General features: G+C 34.3%; 1 non-coding gene across 1 annotated transcript; it reads left to right on the top strand.

Moving 5' to 3' along the window:
• The first annotated feature begins 1,234 nt into the window (after positions 1-1,234).
• Positions 1,235-1,341, top strand: LOC136386584 (U6 spliceosomal RNA). The gene has a single exon (XR_010747954.1). It is a non-coding gene; the product is annotated as a U6 spliceosomal RNA (small nuclear RNA).
• Positions 1,342-13,137: the final 11,796 nt, after the last annotated feature.

Genomic DNA, 13,137 nt, shown 5'->3' on the forward strand with positions numbered 1-13,137 from the left:
TTCTTTTAATAATGCTTTGTAGTTTTACATATATAGGTCCTTCACATCTTTTGCTTATTTCTAGATATTTTTTTGTTGCTGTTGTTGCAATTTAAAAAGGAATTTTTTTTTTTTTAGTTCATGTTCTGAAGTTTCCTTGCTGACATATTGGAAAGCAGTAGATTTTTGTATATTGATTTTGTATCCTGCAAGTTTATTGTATTTGTTTATTTTTTTAATAGTTTTTTGGTAAAGTCTTGAAAGTTTTCTATATACAGGGTCATGTCATCTGCAAAAAGTGATACTTTTACTTCTTTCCCAGATGGATACCTTTTATTTCTTTCTGTTGCCTGATTGCTCTGTTTCAGTCTTCCAATACTTTGTTCAATAAGAGTGGAGAGAGAGGGCAGCCTTGTCTTGTTCCTGATTTTAGAAGAAAGGCTTTCAGTTTTTATTTTAAAACAGCTGTAAGGTCAGAAGTTGGCCTATTTGGAAGCTGATATTAAGAGCCTGATAGAAACGTTTTTAAAGGATTTCTTATATAAGCTAAATATAAGTATGTATCCAGAGGAAATAAAAAACATTCTAAATTTAGAAAATATGATCACATTTTGCTCTGTGTTCCAATTGAAATAACTTTTTTTAATAGATTGCCACATTTGAAGTTATTGATAAGTTTTGTTTTAATTCTGTCACATAACTCTACATTTATGTTTTCTGGTTTTATTGTCATCCCTTGCAATATTGCAATTCACTTTTTGCAATCTCACTGTATTGCATATTTTTAAATTGTATATACCTAATTTTGTTTGGCAAATTTTTTGCTATATTGTGGGATTTTGGGGTGTATAGGTATTTTTATATATTTATTATTTTAATTATTTTAGCAGTAAAATAAGCAATATAAGTGTGGGAAAGGTTTATAAGAGTATGGGGGTGGTTTGTAAAGCCTGAAAGTATACATAAATAATAAAATAAATATGAGGTTGCTACTTCATCGATTTTTTTTCTATTGCAGGGGGTTCTGGAACATAACCCCCATGATAGACGAGGGACCACTGTATTTCTTTTATTCACATTCTTTATTTTTTACTTGGTGTTTTTTTACATTGTTTCCATAAATTTATTTTAATAATATGAAGGCTTAAATTATTACTTTAATTTTAAAAAGATTTATTTTATAACTATAACTTTAATATTGATAATCCATTTCCTGTGATAATACCTGTGATACTCCATCAACAATAATGATAAAGTGCTCACTTCAGCAGCACATATACTAAAACTGGAACAATACAGAGAAGATTAGCATGGCCTTTGTGCAAGGATGACATGCAAATTTGTGAAGCATTCCATATTTTAAAATAATACTAATAACAATGGCAGAATTCTTACACATATACCTTTTCTAATTTCTTATACTTCCCCCACTACATGATTTTCATCTTTTGTATGTACTTGACATGGTATTATTATATTTGCAATTTATTATTGATTTAGTAGATTTAAATTATATATTTTGACCCATAGGCATTAAAACACCAGGAAATCTATTTTGATTACCTTCCATTTTTTTCTTTCACACTCCAGTCCAAAATTATCTAGTCAGAATATTACTACAGTATGATGAATTATAATATTAAATTTCTGCTCTGAAACAATAATTCTCTCAGATATTGTTTTAGGGTTATGGTTTAATGGGTTTAATTTTCAGTATATATTGTACTTATTAATAGCTTATCAGAGAATCCATCAGGGTCTAATCAACTCTAAGTGGGGTTTATATAGGGGATCTCTTAAGGTAGATATGGGGAGCTCTGAAAATCCGTTACCTTGGCAGACTTCTGTTCACAGTCTTACAGCTTCTTCAGAGAAAAATGAATTTTAGATAGAAAATTAGTGGACTGAAATAAAGGGATATAATGTAGTAGGAGTCATACCAGTTGTGTTTTAGGTACCTCTGATATTTTAAGTTTTTTAATAATCCTTTACAATAAATCTTCTTTGAGGCTAATTTGAAATCTTGAATTATCTTGGAGGCTTCCAGTATGTCAACCAAAAGAGATCCATCACTTCATTTGATTTGATAACCCCTACCATTAAGTGCACTTAAATGAACAATCTTGTTTAATTCCAGCTTGAAGGGGGAATTTTTTTCCTTTCAAAGTTTTTGTCCAGTTAAAGGACTAAATTGATATAGACAGTTTATAAGGAGAAAAACATATTTAATTTCATACATATTTGAACATTAGAATCAAAGAAGTGACCAAATCAGGTAACTATTTTGCTTTTAGACAAATTAAAATGAACAAACAAATAAAAAATACACTTGTGAGGAATTGGCAAAACAAAGGAGTTTGGGTTTGAAGTAGTAAATTACTGAAGAAGTAACAAGGTCTGTTAATAAAACCTTTTCAGCCCCAGATTCCCATTTATAACGATTGGGATGCCTTCTACTCTCCTGGTACAAGAAGGGTAGCTTTCATGGGCAGTTTAGTGTTTTTTGTTTGTTTGTTTATTTGTTTGTTTAATTTCAGTGAGCAAAGAAGGATTAGAGTGTCTTTCTTTTGTTGGTTGTTCCTCAAATAACTTTAACTCATAGTAATTAATGTGTCAAATGGCACATTTAGGGTGGCATATCTGCTCCATTTGAGGACATTTCCCATATTTAGCATTTTAATTCTAGATTATTTTAGTAATATTTTGTCATTTTTATAGTTATCTACAAGTTCTGGTACCACAGTTCTTAGATACAGACTAAGCATTTGTACTCAATTCTTTGAAACTTGAAGATCCAATTTATTTAGCTGTCTTGGGTGTCTCAGAGGCAAATTAATATCTAAGAGGGGCCTGCCATTGGGTTGTGAATTTTGTGGTGTTTTACAATGTACCTAACTGCACAGAAATTTCTTGGTATTGGCAGGTGACCTAGTGTCAATTTAACACATTCTGTGACCAACTTATCTAAGCACCGGAGGCTTAAGAGTTAGGTTGCAAGTACTGTAATAACTTTAGTGCTCTACCCATATTGAAAATTTTTGTGGTTTCAGCTTCTGAGAATTCCATTAGTAACAGAACTTTTATTACTTTTATTGGAAGATTTATTTACAGCACTGAAAGTTCTTATGACTTCTAATAGTCTGACTTGTGCCTACTTAGATTTTGTATGCCATAGGTCAAAAGAGTGAATTTCTTGGAAATTATTTTCCCAAGTCCTATAATGATATATGGTGTGGATATACCTGAAGTCTTTGTGAATCCCCTAATGGCTGTCATCTTGATTTCTTAGATTGTGGGGAGCCCATTATTTCACTTGTTGAAATAATCCGTTCTTATTTAACTAGACTTACTGTTTCTGACTAACTATGCACATTTTGTGAGACTTATTAGGATCTTCTGAAGGTGATGTAATTGCAGCTGAGATGGGCCATGAACCCAAATGTTGTGTTCCACTAATTCTCACCTAGAAAAATCTGGAGTTTCTTAAAAACCAATTATCTACCACAAAATATTTAGACAAACTAACTCAAATAGCTCATCACACAAAAATAAACAGACTTTAATCTGAGAGCAGTTCACTATTGATCTGGAAATTCTGGAGAGCGGTCCAAGGGGCAACAAACCAAAACAGTTCTGAGGATACCTATTTCTGCATGAAGGAGCTGTCCGCAGGGGCTGTCTTCAGGTCACATCTTTATTTTTATAAATAAATTTTTATTTTAATGGGGTAACATCAATAAATCAGGGTACACATATTCAAAGAAAACATGTCCAGGTTATCTTGTCATTCAATTCTTTTGCATACCCATCACCCAAAGTCAGATTGTCCTCCGTCACTTTCTATCTAGTTTTCTTTGTGCCCCTTCCCCATCCCCTCCCCCTGTCACTCCTTCCCTCCCCCCACCCCCCATAACCACCACACTGTTGTCCATGTCTCTATCTTGTTTTTATGTCCCATCAATGTATGGAATCCTGCAGTTCTTATTTTTTTCTGATTTACTTATTTCACTCCGTATAATGTTATCAAGATCCCACCATTTGTTGTAAGTGATCCGATGTCATCATTTCTTATGGCTGAATAGTATATCATGGTGTATATGTGCCACATCTTCTTTATCTAGTCTTCTATTTTTTTCACAGTGATTAAAGCCTTTAAGCAAACTCTTGGCCAATACAGCAAGAATCCATAAAAGAGTAGTGTTCTTAACTTGCTCACCAAGTCCAAGTTGGACCCAACACCGTGCCAAATCCCTGAAAAATGCAACCCAAACCCACTTCAGTCTTTCAGGAGCTGTCCCAAGGAGCAGGAGTCCAGGAAAAGTCCACATCCAGGAAAAGTCTGCATGGCACTGGAATTGTTGTCATAATTCTATACTTTGAAGCTCACATCCATGTCCCAATGACCGCTGCTTCTAGCTGGTAATAATTCAGATAGACTGGAAAAGCCATCTGCAGCATGTGTGGATATGGAGCTTCTGTTCTCCTCTGCCTGGAGAGATGAGACCAGGTTGCTTTTCCCTGGAGCTCTGTGACTGTGGCATGGTAAAGATAACCTTGGGTTACACTAAGCTGAATGGCAAAGGTAGATACATAATAGAAGTTGGCAAAGGGGGTAAAGAGAGCTCTAAATTAGGAGTATGTCCCAGCCTGAAATATGAGTGGGGCATTGAGGTAGGAGGAATAAAGGAAACACTATATATTAAGCAAAGCAGCAGAAAATAGGACTATCAACACCCACAACAGAGATCTTCGAGGGAAGAATAAAAAACCTGACTATTCAGGCAAGACATAGTTAAGTGGACCTTGTGCAGATGAGATCAGTTTACCTGCTTTTGGAAGAAATACCCTAGGCTCATTCACAGTGTCTTAGATGGGGCCGACGGCCCTGGGCACCTTCAGCCTTCAGTGGCAAACCACAGCATTCTGGGCAAGGTTAGGTCATAGGTGGCTGGAGCAGGGCTGGAAGAGGCTGCACCCTCCCTTAGAGGAGCAAGGGGGAAGCCTACCTTCCAGTGTCCCTGTTTCTTCACAGCAGAGGCATGTAAGTCTGGCAGGCTTTAGCTCAATGAAGAAAGACCCAGATGGCATCCTTTGAGACCCCTTTGGGATGTTAGAGCCTTAAAGGGCATATCCTAAAAGCTGGTAGTTCCCCTGATCTCTATTGGGCTTTTTCTGCCTCTTGGTATCTTAAAAGCCATGCTCAGAAGATCTCGCTGAGGGGTTTGAGGATCCCCATCCGCCTATATAAATCTTTTCCATATATCTGGAGCTATTTGAAAAAAGACAAAACAGTGTTATTAGCTGGATCAAATAAAGAAGGTAGTAGTTTGCAGGTCACATCTTATTGCCAAAAATGTCAAATGACAAAATAAAACAATGTTGGAATGAGTTTGATGCCCTTTATTCAAGGGAAAACAATCTATGGATGGGGCAGTGGGAGGAGAGAGCACAATGCCTCACAATTGGTTTGTCATTTATTCGGGGGCATTTTGGGAAAAGTGTATTTTATAGACTCTTAAAAGAGGTAATAGGGAAGCAGGACATGATTTACTAAGAGGTTTATGATTTCTTTACAGGACCAGTAGGACTTAATTTTAGGGAAAGTTGAGCTATGTAAAGCTGAGTTGGAGGATTGTGATTAGTGCATGTTAATTTTATTTGACATATGTTTTCTGTAAGTAAAGGCTGATTTAGGTTTAAATTTGTGGCATGAGCTAGGCCACTGGGGCAGCCTCCATTTTAAAAATGCTAATAACTTATAAGCTCTAGACTCAGACTGTGTTAAGGAATTTATTATTATATTTCCTTATGTATATGAGGCACCTTAACTTTGGGGCTTGAAATTTGAAAAAAAAATGTATTACATATAGTTATATAACTCAAGTTTTATTCATCATAATATTCATACAACTCTTCATCCACGTGAAAAAGTAGGAAGTGCAAGTAAAAATATCTATGACTGTATACGATGCACCCGGTTTTTAGACCACAAAAATGTCAAAAATGGGTCCTTTGACCATATTATATTATATTATATTATATTATATTATATTATATTATATTATATTATATTATATTATATTATATTATACAGAAGTGGGTAAAGTACATTTACAGTTGTAACTAAATGAAACAGTTTGGTATTATTTATTTATTAATTATTGTATTACTTGTATTATTTTTCTCATCATAATTATTTAAAAATAAACATAACGTGACTATCATTTTTTTATATATTAAAAATTTAATTTAATGGGGTGATATTGACCAATAAGAGTACATAGGTTTCAGATAAACATTTCTATAACATTTGATGTGTTGATTTTGTGGTACATCCATCACCCAAAGTCAAATCATTTTCCATCACCATATATTTGTCCCCCTTTACTTCTTTTTTCTCATCCCACCTCCATATTTTCTTCCCCCTGGTAATGGCTTCAGTTTTATCTATGTCCATGCATCTCAGTTATACATTCCATGTGTATGTGAAATGATACAGTTCTTAGTTTTTTCTGATTTCACTCAGCATCATGTTCCCAAGGTCCACCCATGTTGTAACAAAGGCAAAATATTATTTTTTATGGAAGAGGAGTATTCTATAGTATATATGTACCACATCTTCTTTATCCAATCCTCTGATGAGGGACATTTTGGTTGTTTCTGTCTTAGCCACTGTGAATAATGTTGTGATGAATAGGAGGATTCATGCATCTTTACATACCAATATTTTAGTGTTTTTGAAGTAGATACCCACTGTAAATGAATTGCTGGGTCATATGATAATTCGACTCTTAATGATTTTACTAATATGCATCCCTATAAGCAGTGAATGAGGGTTCCTTTTTTTCCACAGCTGCTAAAACATTTGTTATTATCTTTCTTGTTGATAATAGCCAAGCTGATAGGTATAAGATGGTATCTCATTGTACTTTTGATTTGAATTTCTGAAAACCTCGTGAAAATGAGCAACTTTTCATATATCTTTTGGCCATTTGTATGTCCTCTTAAGAGAAGTGTCTGTTCAGGTCCTCTCCCCATTTTTTAAATTAGATTGTTTGCTTGTTTCTTGATGAGCTTTGTGGGTTCTTTATATATTTTAGATATAAACTCTTTATCCAAGTTGTTGTTTGCAAATATCATCTCCCATTTAGTTGGCTGCCTATTTTTTTTTTGTTAGTTTCTTTTGCTGTGCAGAATGGTCTCATTATTTTGATATAGTCTCATTCATTTATTGTTGCCTTTACTTCCTTTGTCTTAGGGTCAAATTCATAAACTGTTCTCTACAGCCAAGATCCATGAGTTTAGTACCTATGTTTTCTTCTACATAATATATTTTTTAGATCTTATATTTATGTCTTTTTTTCATTATATATAAATTTTTGTGCATATGGACAAACTGTGGTCAAGTTTCACTCTTTCACAAGTGGGTTTCCAATTTTTTCATCACCATTTATTGAAGAGGCTTTCTTTTCTCCATTTTATGTTTTTGGGTCATTTTTCAAAGATTATTTGTCCATACATATGTGGTTTTATTTCTGGGCTCTTGATTCTGTTCCATTGGTCTGTATGTTCGTTTTTCTGCCAATATTATGCTATTTTGATTATCCTGCCTTTTTTGTATAATTTGAAGTCAGGTAATGTGAATACATCCAACTGTGTTCTTTTTTCTCAGGAGTGCTTTGACTATTCTATGTTTTTTATGATTTCACAAAAACCTGGTGATTTTTTGTTTCATTCATTTAAAAATAATATTGGAATTTTGATAGGAATTACATTTAATTTTTATATTGCTTTGTGTAATATGGTCATTTTAACAATGTTGATTTTTCCAAACCATGAAGATGGAATATTTTCGCATTTCATTTTGTCTTTTTCAATTTCTTTCAATAATGCTTGGTAGTTTTTAGTATATAGGTCTTTCACATCTTTTGTTAAGTGTTTTTCCAGGTATTTTTTTCTTGTTGCAATTGTAAGAGGAATTGTATTTTGTTTTTTGCTTTTTACTTTATTTTTTGAAGTTTCATTGATGGCATGTAGGAAAGCAATAGAGTTTTGTGTATTGATTTTGTATCCTGTGACTATACTGTATTGGTTTATTGTTTTCTATAATTTTTTGATGGAGTTTTTGGTGTTTTCTGTATATGGTACCATGTCATCTGCAAAAAGTGATATCTTTATTTATTCTATCCTGATATTGATGCCTTTTATTAATTTTTCTTGCCTGATTGCACTGTCTAAAACTTTTAGAACTCTGATGAATAAAAGTTGAATAAGAGTGGGCAGCCTTGTCTCGTTCTTGATTTTAGAGAAAAAAAAGCCTTTATTTGTTCACCATTTTGTATGCTATTGCCTGATTGCCACATATGGCCTTTATTATTCTTTTTCAATTTTATTGAGTGTTGTAAAAATGAAGGAATGTTGTATCTCATCAAATGCCTCTTTTTTGCAAGTATTGATGAGATCATATTATTTTTGTCCTTAGCTTTGTTGATATGGTGTGTTAAGTTGATCAATTGCCATATGCTGAACCATCCTTGTGCCTCTGGAATGAATCCCACTTGATCGTGATGTATTATTTTATTAATGTGTTGTATTCGAGCTGCTAGTGTTTTGTTTAGGATTTTTGCATCTGTATTCATTAGAGTTAATAGTCTGTAGTTTTCTTCTTTTGTGTTGTCCTTGCCAGGTTTTGGTATCAGGGCTATATTGACATTATAAAATGTGTTAGGGTGAAATGCTTCTTCTATGAAAAAAGCTTCTATAACTGATAGAATTCATCTAGTGTAGCCATCTGGTCCTAGACTTTATTTTGGGAGAGGCTTTTGATAGTTGCTTCTATTTCCTCCTTAATTATGGGGCTATTTATGTTTTCCACTTCTTCATGACTCAGTGAAGAAATACTATAGTTTTAGATATTTATATATTACTTCTAGATTTTTTAATTTGGGGGATCTCTCCTACCAAATCCTCCTGGTTTTTTGTTTTTGTTTTGTAATTGGAGTTTAAGAAGGCTATTGGCTTTTTCTGTAATGCCTGTAAATTTGGGTGAATTTCTTAAGCTCCTCAGGCCCTTAAGGATTTTCTAATTTTTATTTTTCTTTCAGAACAATCTATTTCCTAAAGTCCTTCCTCTCCTTTTCTCACCTTTGTCTACTTTTTCTGTTCTTAATCCATTTGTTTATTCCCTGTGCACAAACCTTTTATAACCTGAACAAGCCTTCTGCAACCTATTCAAACCTTCAGCAACTTTCATAAACTTTCTTATCTACTCAGAAATAACCAACTTTCAAAACAGGGTATTTTCTCTTTTTTTCTTTCAAAAGTACCTCCATACCTTATACCATTTTTTATTAAAATTATACAATTTCTTTCTAATTAATTAGAATTCTCAGTGTTCCAAAACCTTAACTTTTATTGAGGACTAAGTAATTAGTAATTTTAGATTGATACTTTTATGAACATATTTTATGACCCATAGAAACTTGTTTTTTTCAATTGACAAACAAACATATTTTTTAAAAGATATAAATTAGATAGCAGGAACCTTTAGTAAATCTAAGAAAATAAAGTATATATTTTGTTAGGCACTTAAAAAACATAAATTAAACTAGTAGTGATATCAATTGTATTTCTTATTGACTTGGTTAAAATTTTTAAAATAATTTTATATTTTATAGTATTATTAAATTTTTTCTATTGTTCTCAAGATTACAGTAATTTCCAGATCACCAGAAGGCTTTAAGATATTTAAATGACCTGATTTCTCTTATTTTTTCTTCCTAAAATTACCCTCAGTATTTTTTAAAGCCAAATTAAGATTATCTTAGTTACAGTATTATGTCTAGTTTTAACTTGGCCTAGTAATTTGCATGAACATAACAAAAATAGTAATTTAATCATATTTTCCTTTATACAATCTACTTTACTAGACCTTCATAAGAAATTTTCAAATTGAGTTTTAATTAACCTCTCAGGGCACACAGAAAAGCTTAGCTTCATAGTTGCTATTAGGCTGGGCTTGTAATCTTTCTGAAAATGTCCTTCCTTCTTACAGTTGTAACAGCTTAGTGGCCTTTGGTTACTGACCATCTCCCTTTCCAAACCGCTAGGTACCTTGTGAAAGCCTTGTCTCAAGGACACCTCCCACAACTCTTCTAGGGTACAAGGAATTGCTTAAAGGGAGGGGGAGGTTGAATGAGGCAGATGTCTAATAATGAATTTGCCCTAGTGGAGGTTGGGTGAGGAGAATTTGAGTTTAAAGGGACCTTGAGGATAAAGGCATCCTGAACACAAACCTAACATTCTAGCCTTTTGTTATTTTAAGGAAAATTGGTGAAAGTCTCTTCTTCTGAAGCTACTTTCTTCTGGTTAATGTTCATGAAATATTTAGGGAAAGGGGCTGGTCTGAGATTTGGGATAGGTGGGGAGAACAGTTTTTACAAGCCCTTTCCAATCTCAAGGGGTCATTTTATATTCTGTCCCAATTTATTTTACTATCTCCTTGATAAAAGTGTTTTTCCAATTTTCTGTATCTAAATTCCCTCCTTTAGATACCAAAAGCATTGTTGTCTGATTATGAACAAGAAGTCAATTAAATTCTGATCTGATACCCTGCAGCTTTATTTTTATTTATTTATTTTTGTATTTTTCTGAAGTGAGAAGCAAGGGGGGTAAGACAGACTCTTGCAAGTGCCTGACCAAGATCCACCTGGCATGACCACTAGGGGACTATGTTTGGCCCCACAGGGCATTGCTGCACTGCAATCAGAACCATTGTAGTGTCTGAGGCGAAGGCCATGGAGCCATCTTCAACATCTGGGCCAACTTTTCTCCAACGGAGCCTTGGCTGTGGGAGGGGAAGGGCAAGATAGAGAGAAATGAGAAGGGGGATGGTTGAGAAAATAAGTGGGCACTTCTCCTGTGTGCCCTGGCCAGGAATTGAACCCAGAGCTTTCATACACTGGTCTGAAGCTCTATCACTGAGCCAAACAGCCAGAGCCTGACACCTTGAAGCTTAAAGGAGTCCCTATAGTTGTAACTTGAGAGTCCACTGTTCAGGAGAAAGGGAATTCTCTCTGATGAAGGAGAGATAAAAGGAAAGATAAATCCCCTGTCCTATTCCCTAAAAATGACCTCGCCTCAAGCACTTCAGGCCTTTTTTCTGCTGCTAGTGTCCTTTACCAAATGGGATGAGTGGTTATACTTTTCCTTTGCCAGGCTTTGGGAGGTCATTTCTTCTGGTTCCTCACATGGGGAGCTACTTGACAATGAACTACTCAGGATAGCAAAATTTGTCATTTAGTTCCTCTTCTTCATATGGGACACTACTTGTCATGTTGAAAATGAACTACTTGCCTGACCTGTGGTGGCGCAGTGGATAAAGCGTCGACCTGGAAATGCTGATGTTGCCGGTTTGAAACCCTGGGCTTGCCTGGTCAAGGCACATATGGGAGTTGATGCTTCCAGCTCCTCCCCCCCTTCTCTCTCTCTGTCTCTCCTCTCTCTCTCTCTCTCTGTCTCTCCCTCTCCTAAAATAAATAAATAATAATAATAAAAGAAAATGAACTACTTAGAGACCAGAAGAAATGTTCCCAGGGGCAAAGGGAAGGCAACAGCCCTGGTCAGGAGACAAAAGGATTGAAACACCATCCCCAGCCTTACTCAGATATTTATTAGGCAGTAAAAGTAATCCAAGGAAGCACACAGAACTTTTCAGGGGTTGAAGTAAAGGACAATGTACATGCTGACTACTAATCTTTCTTGTAAAAGGCCAAACACTTCTTGTTGCTGAATCTTATCCTGCTGTTTAGCAGTTTACAGTATGGGTCAGAGATACGTGTGAACTCTCATCTGCTCAGGGCTTTCACTCTAGGACACTTCACTGTCTCTGATTATTTATCCTAACTCTGCAAGTTTTCATAAAATATTCTTACACCAATCTGTTAATTTTAGTCTACTTTTGTCAGTGCAGCTTAGATGTGTCTTTTGAAGTCTGCATATAACTAAGTTTTGTTCTTTGATCCAATCTGCTAATCTGTGCTCTTTATTGATGAGTTCAGTCCATTTACATTTATAGTAATTATTAATTCTTGAGGATTTCCTATAGCCACTTTATGTTTTAATTTCTGGTAACTCTGTTTTTCTTTTGGTTCTTCTCTTTTGTGTTTCTGTCCATTGTTTTTGTTTGGTGGTATTCCATACTTCTTCCCTGTTTCTCCTTTCTTAAGACACATGTTAAAATAGTGGTTTTTTCATGGCTGATTACCATTAGTTTATTAAGAGAAAAATTTTCATATATATATATATAAAAGTCTTTTGTTTTATAAGTACTCCTGTACTCCATCTTTCTTTTGCTAATGCAAATCTTTATCATCTTCCCTTTTATGTTATTGTTGTCACAGATTATTCTTGTTTCTATTGTGACCTTGTTGAAACTTTTACTTGTAGTTTTGATTTGCTTTTTATAAATTTTTTATGGTAAATAAACCTCTTGAGTATTGCCTAAATTGGGCGTTTTCTGGTGATTAACTTCCTCAGTTTCTGTATGTCTACAAAAGTTTTTATTTATTTTTCTTATCTGAAGGATGGCTTTGATGGATATAATTCTTGTTGACTGCTAATTTCTCTCTTTCAGTACTTTAAAGAAGAAAGACTCAGCCTTCTGGTATATATTTTTTTCTATGAGCAGATTCTATGTTTGGCCTGCCTTCTTGCACAATCCTTCTTTGTCTATCTGGTATTTGTGTATTTCAGGTTCCTCTGGAGTTTTTTCTCTGCATATAGTTGTAGAATTTGTTGAAATTTCAAGGAGAAAGATTGGGAGCATCTCTCACGCTGCCAATTCTCTGGCACCCTTTTCCACTTATTTATAAATTCATTGTTTGATTGGTGTATGTGCCCTTACTGAAGATTGAACTCTCAGACTTGGAATATCAGGATAATGCTCTAACCAACTGAGCTACCAGGTCAGGACAATATAGCAAACTTTTTCATTATGTCTGCTCCTCTCCCTATTCACCATGAAAATACTTCCATATTATATTACAAAACCTTTATTATTTGCTTTAGCACTCTGATTTTCAATCTATATGATATGGGGTATGGGTAAAACAAAATTCAGTTATCATTTTTTAATAAAAATTTCTCAATGTAATTGAA

This window comes from Saccopteryx leptura, chromosome X, assembly GCF_036850995.1.
Source record: "Saccopteryx leptura isolate mSacLep1 chromosome X, mSacLep1_pri_phased_curated, whole genome shotgun sequence".
NCBI classification, from domain to species: domain Eukaryota; kingdom Metazoa; phylum Chordata; class Mammalia; order Chiroptera; family Emballonuridae; genus Saccopteryx; species Saccopteryx leptura.